Source organism: Molothrus ater, chromosome 3, assembly GCF_012460135.2.
Source record: "Molothrus ater isolate BHLD 08-10-18 breed brown headed cowbird chromosome 3, BPBGC_Mater_1.1, whole genome shotgun sequence".
NCBI classification, from domain to species: domain Eukaryota; kingdom Metazoa; phylum Chordata; class Aves; order Passeriformes; family Icteridae; genus Molothrus; species Molothrus ater.
Window position 1 is genome coordinate 76,704,840 of NC_050480.2, and position 14,199 is coordinate 76,719,038.

The window sequence follows — 14,199 nt, forward strand, 5'->3', positions numbered from 1 at the left end:
TATTCTTCAGGTTATGTTCTTCTTGGCTATAATCATTGCCATTTTTTTTGCTCAACAGATTTCTCAAACAAAAAGCCTCAGAAAAAATAGAAAAGAAACAAACTGAGTTATCCATACTATTTCAGGTGAAAATATTAAGTCCTAAAAGATATTTAAAACATAATATTTACCAAAAAATGATGTTCTAAAGAAGTTGGTTGTGGTAGTTTAGTTATTTCTTAGTCCTAGCACATGAGAAAGAATCAATTTGAAGTAAATATTCATCTATGTATCTCAAAGAGGTTTTTAATTTTTCTCAATGCCTTATGCTAGTGCCAGACCTGGACTGCTGCATGTCTGAATAAATGAGATATTCTTCACTTTTCCTGAATGTGGGCATATGAGAGCTCTACTTCTCTTCAAACAATGGAAGATTGGGCTCTTAAGGGGAAATGATATTTCCTGAAGTTCTTGACCTGATCATCTTTAATGTTTCTCCCCCTATAATCTGAAAATATTTGTTGTGGTTTATGTTTGTCTCCACACACCTCTTTAAAGGAAGTTTCTTGTTGTTACAGAGAGTTTTTAAGATGTGATACCTAAAAATTCATGCCCACAAAAGAAAACAGAAACAAATGCATTATTATTTTAATATCAGTTACATGTAAGGTGCATTCTTAGTCCCCCAGTGGGAATACATCACTTACTAACAAATTAAATAAGGGTCCATTAGCGAAAATAAACTCTAAAAATGTGTTAGGGAAATTTTACTCTTTGACATACAATCATGCAGTCCAGTAAAACATCATCTATGAAAAAAGTGGATGAAATATATTTCTGCCCCTTGTCCATCTTAGGCCTTCTGTAAATGTTCATATTTGCAAAGTAAGAGGCAGGATAGTGTCTGGATACAACCTTATAAGGGGCAGATGTCAATAAATATAATTGAGACATTCAACCATATTGCTGAAACCCCCTGGCTAGGAAAGTGTAACTACTAAGTGTAACGACTAAGAATGGAAAGATTCTGGAAAATTATTAAGCTAAAATGTAAACAGAAGTGCTATACAATTCCCAGAAGCAGGTACCAAACAAAGACACAATCATTTAAAAATGCATAATATACCTCAGTGTACAGTTATCAGCTTACCATGACAGTCACAGATTCTGAATTTAATTTGGATGAATAGACTGGGAAATAAATGTTGTTTTCAACTGGCAGGTAAGGCTGTTTTCAGTTCAGATAAATTGTTCCACCAAATAACTTATATTGGCAGGCTTATGAGAAAAGGAAATATGTTTATGAGCTGAGAGTACAATTGGGAATAGATTTTATTTATTTAGATATTTTCATATCGGGTGGCAAACCTGTAAGTTTTGAGGGCTCATTGTGCCACTAGCAGCAACCTAGACTATTGCACATCTACGTTGCCTAGGCTGCAATAAATATTTTTTTCAAAAGTATGAATAGTACAAATAATAGAAGACATCTTGTTGCTTTTAAGCTGCTGCAAAGGTTATATATGATTGTGGTACTTTTCACCCAATCATTTTCCGGACAAACTAAAATAGTAACATTTTTGCTCATTCTTTCTGTTTTCTTCTCTTTCTTTCTCCATTTGTCTATACAAACCACCTTCAATGTTTACCAATTTGAAAACCACAACAAAACTGTAAGTAGTCAAATTTTATAAATAAATGACAAAATGCTAGAATTAATTTTACATGGTTGCTCATAATTTAGTCTTATAATTTTCATATTATATTATAGCTCGGTAACTGTCTAATTGTGTGTTTTTAGTGGGAATATTTCCTAACTTGGTGAAATAATTGTTTAAATATTTTTGTTACTATTTTTAAAAGGAAATTGAAAAATCAGAAGTCTGCTGTAGTGTCATGTACTTGTTGTTGCAAAATGAGATTATTAACTTCTGTGTAAACCAGAATGGAAGGCAGCTAAAACAAATTGGAGATCACTTTCAAAACCAGCCACCAAGAGCTGTAGCTAGATAAACATGGTTATTTTGAGATTATGGCACGATACCTGGGTCAGAGGACTTATCCACATTAGTCTATTTTTCTGTTATATAAAGAGGAAGGGAGAGAGGAAGGGAGGAGAATGAGAGAGTGTTTATATATAAAGTAGCTTATATGACAAAACCCCTTCACTTCAGTTGTGGGGTGCAAACCTGGCCTCAGCAAAGCACATTCTGCTTTTGCAAATGGCCAATTTTTTGAGTCATTAACCCTTAACCTTTCAGCATCTCATACCTTGTTATTCAAATATAAAAAAAAAATAGATAATATAAAGGTTTCAGAGACATCAGAAAAAAAAATTATTATGCTTTTTAAAATGCTTATGCTTTTTTTTTGCTTTTTTTTTTTTTTGTGAAGGTAAATCTAGCCAACTGGCCTGTGTAGAACAGTCTAACATATGTAACACTGGTAATGCAAACATCCTTAGAAAGGTAGAAAAGGGGCCTGATATCTATGAGGGCCAGCCAGATTTTATCCAACGTGTATATCTAATAATTTAAGATTACTAGAATGTTCTAGACCTAGATAAAAATGCATTAAAAGAAACACCTTAAAACCATGCTTTGTCAATCTCAATATGGAAAGCAAAAATGTACTGATTTGAAAAAAATTTGTAACTCGAAACTGTCAAAACAAATTGTTTAGAGATATTGCTTGGATAGCATGAAACATTCCAGCTATGCTTGAACAACTGACTCATCTAGGATTAGTATAATAATATCAGTTTAACAGAATATATAAATATAAATTATTTAATACATTGTTTCCTAATTTATAAAAGAATACTTGCTAGTTGCAAATTTTTCCAATTTTTTTTCCATTTTGTTGCTTAATGATTTTTCTTGTAAAATTTACCCTAATTGAGAACAGGTACACTTTCCTTGACAGATTTCCAAAATAACTTCTAGTAAAGTTACACTAATAGCAAGAACACAAAGCATATTCTGAATTATGGTCTTGATATACTTTTTTTTTTCTGATTACCTTCATTACATAAAAAAGACCATCAATATCAAAATATGGACAATGGAAACTGAAGGTGAAAAGCTTTCAGCAGCTTTTCACACAATGAGAAGAGAAAAATATTGACAATAAATTGGAAAAAGCAGCCGATCTGATGTACTTCTTGGAATAAGACAGAAGAAGAGAAAAAACATATCTTAGCTGTGCAGCCAGGGGAGGGACAATGGAAGAGGTTTTGACAGGAGTATTTGACAACACTTTCCACATGAGAGTAAGTGCTTTTAGCAGTGTGTTGGGTGGAAAAAGGATTCAAAAAAAACCATCTCTTGGTCTAAAGATTGTTGTGTGTAACTGTCACTCTAAATTACCTCTATTTGCTTTACATGGAGCAGCTGGAAGTAAGATAACAGGTACATGTCAGGACACTGGATGTTTCTGAACTTTATTCTAAACTTATTTTCACAAAACTTCCATGCAGTGCAGGATTCCCCTCCATCCTGCTGATGTTGTTGTATTCCCCATGGTCTGCAAATATAAACAGGGGAGGAAGTTTAGGGATGGAGGAAGCACCTTTCAATTGATAAATTTCTCTTATAAAAGATATCAGTTTTCCAAACAAACGGCTTAGCATTATTCTTTAGCTCATTGCAGTTAATATATTCCTTTACTAAACCTCTGTTCCTTTCTTTCCTGATTATTTATTTCTGAAAGGTTGAGTTGGTCAGAAGTAAGCAATCTTACAATAGGTGTAACTCTGAGAAGGTTTAAGTGAATGCACCTGAAATTTTAGGAAGGATGTCACTTTCATCAGTTACTAAGGCATCTGCAGCACAAAATAGATCCCAAAGAGATCAGAACTCACAAATACACCCTGAAATCCCAAAGCTTTAACAGTAGCTAAATTCTCCATCTAAAACAGGAACTTGGCTAATCTGTAGCACCTTGATGAACAAAAACAGTGAGTGATTTTGTGGTTTTGTCCAGTACTGTACATCACGATTACAGCTACATATATGTGTGTGTGTATGTGTGCACATTTATACACATACATGCATATAAACACAGACATACCTGAGCCAGTTTTCTCTCTAATTTTAAAATATGTCTTGTATCAGGTATGACCTGTTGTACAGAAGCAGTCTTTCATTTTCTATACATAAAAGGCTGCAAACATTTAAATTAATTCCATTGATTTATCTTCAAAAGCATATAGTCTCTTGAAGAGCTGAATGTAATAAATATTAATACCTTCTGGAATTATGATTTAGAATCTTTCACATAAAAATGAAAGAGAAGGTCAAAATTTAATATCTCAGAAACTGTGAGAAAACTTTGCCTAAATAAACTCTAACAACAACAAAAAAAAGCCAAACTTGATGCAATATCACTGTTTACCAGCATATCTGGGATACTACATTACAGTAAAATCTATTGAATTCAGAGAATTTAACAATATGGAAATTGGCATTAAGTTCTTACAACCTTTTTGTTTCTTCTTTTTTTTTTTCTTTTTTTAATGTGAATTGGATTTTTTTATAAGGTTAATACAAGCAGTTACATAATGGAGAAACAGAACAATTGAGAATCTGGTCAGAAGGAATAAGAGATTTATAATCTATTTTAATAAAACTTTTGTAGATTTGTTGTACAACATAATGCAAAAATCTACACAGAACCAAGGGACTATGGAAATTAATTATCTACACAGTAGAAAAGGGAATGTTCTGCATAAAAATGCTAGAAATTCAGCATGGCTGTTGTCTCAATTTACTTCAGTTCATATACAGCTTTACTGGATCAATATTCCCAGTATGAACACAGACCTGACCTGACATGTTATTAAAGTCATGATATTAAAGTAACTGGAATAAGTGGGAGAGTATTGAGAAGCAAAAACAAGTCAAATGGCAAAACTCAATATTTACAAAGCAGTAAGGTAAAAGCTGACTTACTCAGATAATGTCTCTAAGAAACTTGAAAAAAATAAGGATGTATATTTCAGTTTCTAAGTGATTCTTATTTTAGACCTGAAATAATATGAAGCTCATAAAACAACAAAGTAAAAATGTGTAAATTTCCTTAGCCTTTAAATTTCTTACTCCCTCCTAACCACCTTTTTCCTACTTCCTGATCTGAAAGAAAAACTCTGAATTATTGATTCAGAATTGTCCAAATGTCTTAACTGGAGACAGCTCAGCATTAAACTGAAAGTAATTTTTACTTTCAGACCCTTTTGAGAGTGGCATCTTTGTGGTTTATGTTTTGCAGAAAGGAAGTTGCTGACCAGATTGCTGCCTTTTCTACTCTGCTGCAGTCTGTCATCTCAACAGTGTCTATTTATAAGTCATTAGCTCGTTCATAGGTGCAAAGAAGGTTTTGGCTGTCCCATAATTTAAATTCCAGATAATTTAGATGTACTGACCCAAAACACCTTGATTAAATTCTCCCAAACTAAAATCTGAGTGTTTTACAAATATATTTGAGGAAAAAAATAGTTAGGATTGGGGAAAACACAATTTACAGAAGCTATGTTTCCTTTTTTAAGCATGCTCTTTTTAAAAGAAACTTTTAAGTCTCCAATTGTAATGAAGAGTAGAATGAGGCATCTGCTATCATTATTATGTTTTGTTCATGAGTAATATGTTTTTTTCTGTTAAAAAGTAATTTTATTACTGTGCTATTTTATAATACAGTATCTAGAAATAATTCTCCCAAATAAGTATTTTCTATGAACTTCTCTGTTTTGTGTTCCCAAGATCAATTATTATGTCTGTTTTACACGCTGAATCTCTTTAGAACATTGAATGTTGTGGTTCCACAGCAGCTGGCAACCAAGACCCACCCAGCCACTTAGTTACTCCCCCACCAGGGTCAGGGAGAGAATCAGAAGGGTGAAAGCTGGAAAACTCACAGGTTTAGATACAGACAGTTTAATAGGGAAAGGAAAAGCCAGGCACACAGGCAAAGCAAAACAAGGAATTAATTCCCTGCTTTCCAAGGGCAGGCAGGTGTTCAGCCATCTCCAGGAGAGTAGGGCCCCATTGCACTAGTGGTGACTTGGGAAGACAAATTCTATCACTCCAAACATCCTCCTTCCTCCTTCTTCCCCAACTTTATACACTGAGCATGATGTCACATGCTTTGGACTCTCCCTTTGGTCACTTTGGGTCACCTGTTCAGACTGTATCTCCTCCCAAGTTCCCATGCACCTGCAAATTCCTCACCAGTGTGGCAGTAAGAAAAGTAGAAAAGGCCTTGGCCCTGAGTGAGCCTTGCTCAGCAATGACAAAAATATCTCTGTGTTATTAGTTCTGTGTTCAGCACAAATTCAAAACACAGCCCCATACCAGCCTGCAAGAAAACTAACTTTACTCCAGAGGAAAACAGCACAGCAAAGCAAAGCACTGGGAAGTGCATCCTTACCACTGGACTTGCCAAACCTGTAAATATATATTTGTGTCTCTTAATGAATTCCACCCATTACCAAATACAATAATGTGCCTGTAATTGGAAAGATGTTTAGAGTTTAAAACAAATTGCAAAACCCAGGTTTCAGGACAATCTCTGATATTTTGGTATTTTAGTGAACATCTAAAAAATTATTTTAAATGTGGTATTTCTTCTGTATGAGTGTTATTTGTCTAGAATTCCTGATTTCCCTTTAATAGAAACATAAACCCCTAGGAAACTTTTGCCACGTTGTACGACATCCATATCAGTAAGATCATAAAGCTTTAAATTCTTTGGCTTTCTATGTTTTAATTTAATTCTTAAGGTTTCTATGCTCTTAAACATTGAGACTTAAAATTCTTTCTGTCTTTTGTTTCTTTCTGTATTTGCCTTATTCAAACAGAAAATATAATTAAATTTTTGCTTGTATAGCTTTCTTTAGAAAGACTTTGAAAATGGCAGAAGGTAAGATTGCATCTTTTTCTATATTCTTTTTCATGAAATCTTATGCCTACAATCTGCTGAACAGATAGTGACATCAAAATACTGAATACTCTATATTAATTTTGCACTCCCTGAGCTAAACCTCATCCTTATTTTACTTCTGCTTACAGATGGAAGTCAGTCCTACTACCAAGATATTTAAGGATAATTACAATTAGTCAGGGTTGAAATGTTTGAGTGCAGATTGTTCACAGCAAACACCTTTCAAGATTAAGATATGCCAAGTGAGGAAGAGGTTATACCTGTTAAAAAAAAGTTTTCATTTATGTGCTTGCATTTCCAAAGGGCAAATAAAATAAGCTGTATTTTATGCTATTACTTTTATAGTATTACTTTTTGTAATGCATAAGGATTCTGATAGTCCATTCTGCTTGCATCTATCTGTGACCCTATCACTTGACTTCTGGAACAGACAGCACAGCCATTATTAGCAGTAAAACACAGCATTATTTGTGTTCTTTGGACAATATTTTTTTCATTTTATTATTGTGATATAATGGAGAAACTTCAAAGCTCCATTAATCTAAATAATTCTACTAACTTCACAGATATTACCTTCCCTTAATAGTGGAAATTTGACTACAATATATTAAAGTATGACAATATCTTAAAAACTTTCTGTTTGTTAGTTGTGCTATTAAACTTGCAATAGACTGTTGTCAATATCTTTTCTCCATCTGAATTGCCTTTTATTGGTATTTTGTTGGCATTAACTTCTTTTTTTTTATAGTAAGACACTGCATGGAGTCCCACACACAGTGCTGAAAGCAAACACAGATCATTTTGATGAGGAAAAAGCAAGAAAAAAGGAAAAGAGAAAATGGAAGTAGAATGAATGAGGAGAGAAAAACAAGTGAGGTATAGAGTACAGTTAAATTCTTCCCTCATAAAATAATAAAGTAAATCATTCACATTCCTTAATATGTCCACTTAAGGAAACAAATGAAACAAAACTCACAAACCCAGTAGACCACTCCCCAAAGAGGAGTTTGTTAGGTTTTTTAACGTGTCTCTACTGCCTTTATAAGTAGTCTGTGAGGTTGGCAAGCTGCATCCTACCAGGAGCTGGGCATCCTCAGCTGGCTGACAGAAATGAACAGCAACTCACATGACTTAATGCAGATATTTATGACAGACTTTTACATTCGAGTCAGCCATGCTGTAGTCTCTGTGACAGCAGAGAAATTATTTGTCCTAGTAAATCATCTTGCATGATACTAATGCAAGATTAACTGCAGACTTGCATGCTAATGCACTACCAGTGAATATACTTTGTACCTGGCTTACAGTCAGAATAACTTAGAATGGTGAATTTTGTGTTTCTTTTTCTTCATCCACTGTAAACCACCTTGAACTGTGTAATACCATACGAGGTAGAAACCAAGACATTAACTATGAAAAGGAACTTTTTAATGGACCTAATTTTTTAGAGAGCTCACTGAACTTCTGCTGGTTAGCCTGTGAGAATATTAATTTTTTTTTAAAGAATTTAACCTTTTTATTGATGGTATCTGCTGTAGAGTGTGCATTATAATGGGTTGTAATCATGTCATGTCATGATGTTGTTTTCAACTGGAACAATGAAACACCCTTTGGAAATGCTAGGAACAAAGAAAAGGGCTACAGGCTTATGCTTTCTGCTCTAATGTTGGAGAGAGATTTTTTTAGGGCTGTTCTCACTTAAGACCTGAACCTTTTCCATTTTATTGCTGTTCCCTCTCTTATTTAAGGCTGTTAAAACTTACTCATGGCTTTTTTACTTCTTTAATTTTATCACAATGAATCAGTTTTATTTAGTGGAAGAAATCCTTATATGATTTTTAAACATAGAACCATTTTTCAACATGTTCAATTATGATAACACTGAGAGAAAGTCACAGCAATTTGAGTCTTCTAATTCCATGCCCAGAGTAAAGGTCAACACTTTCATATTTGAGTGCCTATCATTAGAACTTCAGAGTGCAAACCATTTCTTCCAGTTTTTTCGTCATAGTAAGAGAAAAGCTTCTTCTGATTAGACCAGAGAATCCAGCTGCGAAAACTCTCAGCCAAATAAGCAACTATTTTGCACTTATGACTCATACTTCTGAAAATTTCATATTAATTCTTGTCTCCAGCCCACATTTTTTTAAAGAAAAAAAAAGGCTTGAATAGGCTTTTCAAAGAAAAACACCATTATCAGTGTTTATTTTGAAAGTATATTAAAGATCCAATAAGGAATGCAAAATTTATTAATATGATGCAATTTTGTTTGGATTTAATTCCATTAATCATTTATATTTACTAAAACACAGGGCTGTAACACAGATTTTTCTTAATAATCAGACACCTATTTAATGTGATTTTTTATATTAACATAACCAAAAAGCTGTGAATTTGGCTCTAAACTGGGTAAGCAACTGTGTTTTATTGTGATTTGTGATGATAAGCTGTCAGGTGCTTCAATAAAGGCTAAGTGTTCTTTTACCATAGAAAAAAAAAATTCTGTCATTTTGCCAGTTTTTCTTAGCAAAACAAGCCTATGTAACACTGTCTCATGGTATATACACAGACAGTTCTCACAGTAAAATCAGAGCAAATAACATAAAGTGTTGTAGACTGTTTTCAATATTCACATTATAGGACCTAGGAGAATTATAGACAATGCCTGGACTTTCTATGTCCAGCCTTGCATGAAAAAAGTTAGATGATGCACAGAAAGTCAGTGACTATAAAAAGTAAGAAAAACCAGCAGGAGACAGACTCCTATCTTACTATTTTAGTCATCCTATTTACGTTATTTCAGTATATTTTTTCACTATTTTTTGTTACTCTTCTTGCAAAGTAATGTGTTCTTAGGACATCACAAAGGTGGAGATGCTCTTTGTTCTGAATTTTTCAAAACTTATAAAAGAGTTGCTTATTTTTCATACTCAAGGATTGTGCTGCTTGTCCTTTGCTGGCTTTCTGTTGTACCAATTGTGAATCTAAGACATTGTTTTTAACTTAAAACAATGAAATGGTGATTTTGAGATAATTCTTTTTCTCAAGCAGGTCACTGATTCTAAGCAGGGCATTACATATGACAATATTTTAGTCATTTACACCAGATGTCATTTACTCTGAGAAATAAAATTGATTTGGGTCCTGTTCAGCTTCCTCAGACAATTTCACAGGATTGTGCAGTAAGGATCTTGCTTGTGAATGTTTAGGGCTTTTTTTATTAAAAACTTTACAATAGAAAAAAGTTCAAATAGAGAAGGAATAAAACTAAATTAATGACATAGAGTAAGCAAAAGCTGTTCACTCAGAGGAAAAAAAAGAGCAGACCCATTGGTCCATTCTCTTCATGAACCTCAGTATTCAATCAGTCTCTTGGCTGAATAGGCTCTGAAACAGGTTACAACACAACCCAGCTGAGCAATAATACTGCAAATTTGAAGAGTGAGGAAGAAGTAGGGGAAAAATGACAAGTCTGGAGGAACCTCAAGAAGAATCTAGTAAGGATTCTGCTTAGATTTAGAAAGTTAGCAAAAAGCAAAGAGTGGAGTTTATGGAGGGAAAAAACCTCTGAATGACTGCACTGTCACTTTGGAATATGATCATCCCTAGGGCGGTGATAGGTCTCCTGTAAAGTTTACAGTGAGTTAAGGCACCTGTGCTCTGGCTGTGACATCAGCTGGAAAGAGTAGTGCTCCAAAAAACCAGTACACAACTAAGCTCTGCACTAGAAATGCCCACTAGGAGTGGTATTGTAGACAATTCTACCTTTAAGCTTCTCATATTTTATAAAAAATGAAAATAAATGACATTATGAAGTGAACCTGACAGTTTTTAAAAAACGTGTGTAATTGTCTGTTCTTTAAAATGTTGATTAGCATTTACCCAATAAAGTTGAATAAAAAAAGTTCAATTATGCATGATTTGCATATTTTGAAATACTTACATTATGGTTAAGGTTCAGATAAATGCACTTTAAACAGCAAACTTTGCACATCAAAGCTTATTCATGTGCTTTATTCATTTATTCATTATTGCTCTTTGAGGTCCATTAAACTAGGACTAATCTCTCAAGGAATATGATAACATTGGAAACTCATAATTCTATTTTGATCAATACTGAATTACAGTTTCTACCTGTGACTTTCACAGCTCAAATTTCATTCTTCATTAACACACACAACTGCACAGGGTAATCTCAATATTATAAAGTTCTACATGCTATTGTTATGTGTATGGAGGGAGCTAAGGTCTAAGTTTGGGCTCTTGTGTGCTGTTGGCATTAATTCATTGTAATTCATATGAGATACTTAGAAAGACAGGAGTTTGTATCTTTGCTTCACTATTCTCATTAATATTTGATATGCATAGAAAAGAAGTTCCAGTAAATGAAAACAAGGTGTTTTTTTTTTTTATTTTGCATTCATGTTGTGAAAACAAAATTTCCTATAAAACAAGAAAGTAAATTTGGCTTAGTGCCAAAAAAAGTGAAAGGTGTTCACTTGGGATCCCATCCCACAGGCACTCAGCATCACTGTGACTCTGGGGTTATTCCAGAGGGCTTGATTGCCTTTGCTTAAATTGTAAAAAGTTGATAGCAGAAATAAAAGCTTACTGTGGAACTCAAGGCAATTCTTTAATTTTTTTCTGCCTGGTGTTTGCAATTCACAAGATTTCATTTTTTACTGCTGAAAAAGCACTACAGGACTTCTTTGGAAGACGGTCAGAGAACAAAATAAGCTAATAATTTCAATTCTGTATTAGCTATTCAGGTTGCAGCATTTATCATGTAATAGATGCTGCTGCAACTACAACAAATCACCTGTCATAAACAGTTCATAAGCTGAAAGACAGAAAAACACATGAATGTTTTATATATCTACCTCACCATTCAAGCATACAATTAGGACAACTAAGGTCAATTGTGCTATACAGAGAAGTTTTGGCTGAGCTGAATTCTGTGAACTTCACGGTAAAAGCTGATCTTTGAGTCAATGCCGTGATATTGAATAGGAAAGAGGAGAAAAGCCAAGGGGAAAAAAGACTTCCCTTAAAAATTTCTTGTACAGTGTTGTGGATTAATTCCAGTGGGAAGCTGAGCGTCCCACAGGCATTTTTTAACTTGCCTGGAAGGATGGGGAAGAGAATTGGAAGTGTAATAGTGAGAAAAGTCATGGATTAAGATAAAGACAATTCGATAGGTAAAGCAGAAAGCAGGTATATGCATGCAAAGCAAGATAAGGACTTCATTCATTACTTCCCACTGTCAGGCAGCTTTTCAGCCATCTCCAGGAAAACAGAACTGCAGCCTGGGTAGTGGTGATTTGGGAAGACAAATGTCAACTCTCCAAACATCCCCCTTCTTTCTTCTTCCCCCAGCTCTACATGCTGAGCAGGATGCCATGTGCTATGGGGCATCCTTTGGGTCATCTGGGGTCAGCTCTCCTGTCCCCTTCCAACATCCTGGGCACACCCAGCCCATTCACTGTGGTGAGCAGGGGTGCAATGAGAAACAGAGAACATCTTCATAAGAGTGCAGGCACTGCTCAGTGACCATTAAAACATTTGTGTGCTATTCACACTATTTTGCTCAAAATAGCACTATATGAGCTATTATGAAGAAAATTACCTCCATCACAAACAAAATCAGTACAAACTACACCCCTTGTCCCAAACCATTTGTGGCATGCTCAGGTCCCACATTATTCAATACATCCATTAGCCCCTCTCTTCCTATCTTTTGATAGACTCGTAGATATCAGAAAATGGCTTCAGCTGGAAGATCGTCTAGTTCCAAATCCTTTGCCATGTGCTGGGACACTTTCCACTAGACCAGGTCGCTCAGAGCCCCTTCCAACCTGGCATTGAACAGTTCCAGAGATGAGGGCTCCACAATATGTCTGAGCAACCTGTTCCTGTGCCTCATATCCTATACCATATCATTCCTTTAGTCTACAACCACAACTTTATAATGTCCAGAAGGTTTCTGTTGAGTTCACTTAGTTCACAATGATCTTGCTTTGGTTTAGGTGCTATAGTACCACTGAAAAGAATTTTGATGACAAAAACAATGATCTTCCTATATATCTCCCTTGCTATTTACTTGAAATATGAGTATGTCTAGGAGGCATGGAACTATATTTTCTATTCATCCATTCCTACCTCCTACAGAGAATTTCCCACTTCCTTCATAAAAACATAAAGAGAGACTTATGAAAATAAAACATTTATTTTTTAATAATGCTAAACATTATTGAGAGCTACATCTCCAAGCAGTTGAAGCAGAAAAGTCATATTTGAATATATTAAGCTTGACTTTTAAGAATGTGAGTAGTTGTGCTTTTCCTTGCATCTTGATAATTGATTGTTCTGCTGCATTAGGAGTAGACACAAGTCCCTTCTTTCTACACTTGATCTCAAGCTTAGTATCAGACTAGCTTAAAGTTAACTTCAGAGAACCGAAATAGCTTTTGATTAGATGTTTCAAAGTGTATATGTCTTCAGTATCAGCTTAATCACTTTTCTTATCTGTGGTGAGTGAGTGACTGTCAAATGAATCTGAGTCAAGTCTGACCTAGAAGGGAATATATCTAGGACTCACTTATGTCTATACCATGAAAGATTTTTGATACTGTTAACGCTGAATTAAAGAAATGACATGAAATGTAACAGATGATCAGAAGATCAAAGGTAATATAAGAGAAAATCTCATTTACTTAGCCTAGAGAAACCTGTTAATTTATATCCATAGATTTTGTGTATGTGAAGTGTTGCTTAGGTTTTTCAGTCTTTTATTCTTCCAGGGAATGTAATTTGTGAGAGTTTATGTCATTCTCAGTATATGAAGATGGTTGGGATAAGCACAGTCCAGGAGATAACTAAATTCTTGGAATATTCTGTGCTGTAACAAAATTTAAATATTTTAAAGTGTCCCTTTCTCCCTATGGCCTTGACATTTCCAAATGTTTTGTGGTAATGGGATACAATTACCTTTTAGCAGCACCCTTTTCCAGGCAACAGCAACATCTCATAATTTTACAGTAGCATAACCTGCAAGAACAGCTCATCTTAAATCTATCTTGTTGTCTGAAAATGAACAAACAGGATAATTCTTATTTCTATGACATTTAATGGCAAATTGGTCTCTGTCCAGTGGTTTGGACTGATCAGGGCTGAAAAAATTGGCAGTTCTACCTTTCATTGTTTCTGACTCTTTTTTTAGGCCCATTGTGGACAAATATCCTATGCAGAAAAAATATCCTTGGATGGTTTCAAGATAGCATCCCT

The 14,199-nt window shown here is 34.5% G+C and overlaps 1 long non-coding RNA gene across 1 annotated transcript in view; it reads left to right on the top strand.

Annotated features, from left to right (window-relative positions):
• The first annotated feature begins 1,604 nt into the window (after positions 1–1,604).
• LOC118684537 (uncharacterized) overlaps positions 1,605–14,199 on the top strand; it is a 122,726-nt gene continuing 110,131 nt past the window's right edge. The window contains exons 1-3 of the long non-coding RNA XR_004979859.2: positions 1,605–1,652; positions 6,862–6,894; positions 7,664–7,791. This is a non-coding gene — a long non-coding RNA (uncharacterized LOC118684537). The remainder of the gene's footprint in view (positions 1,653–6,861; positions 6,895–7,663; positions 7,792–14,199) is intronic.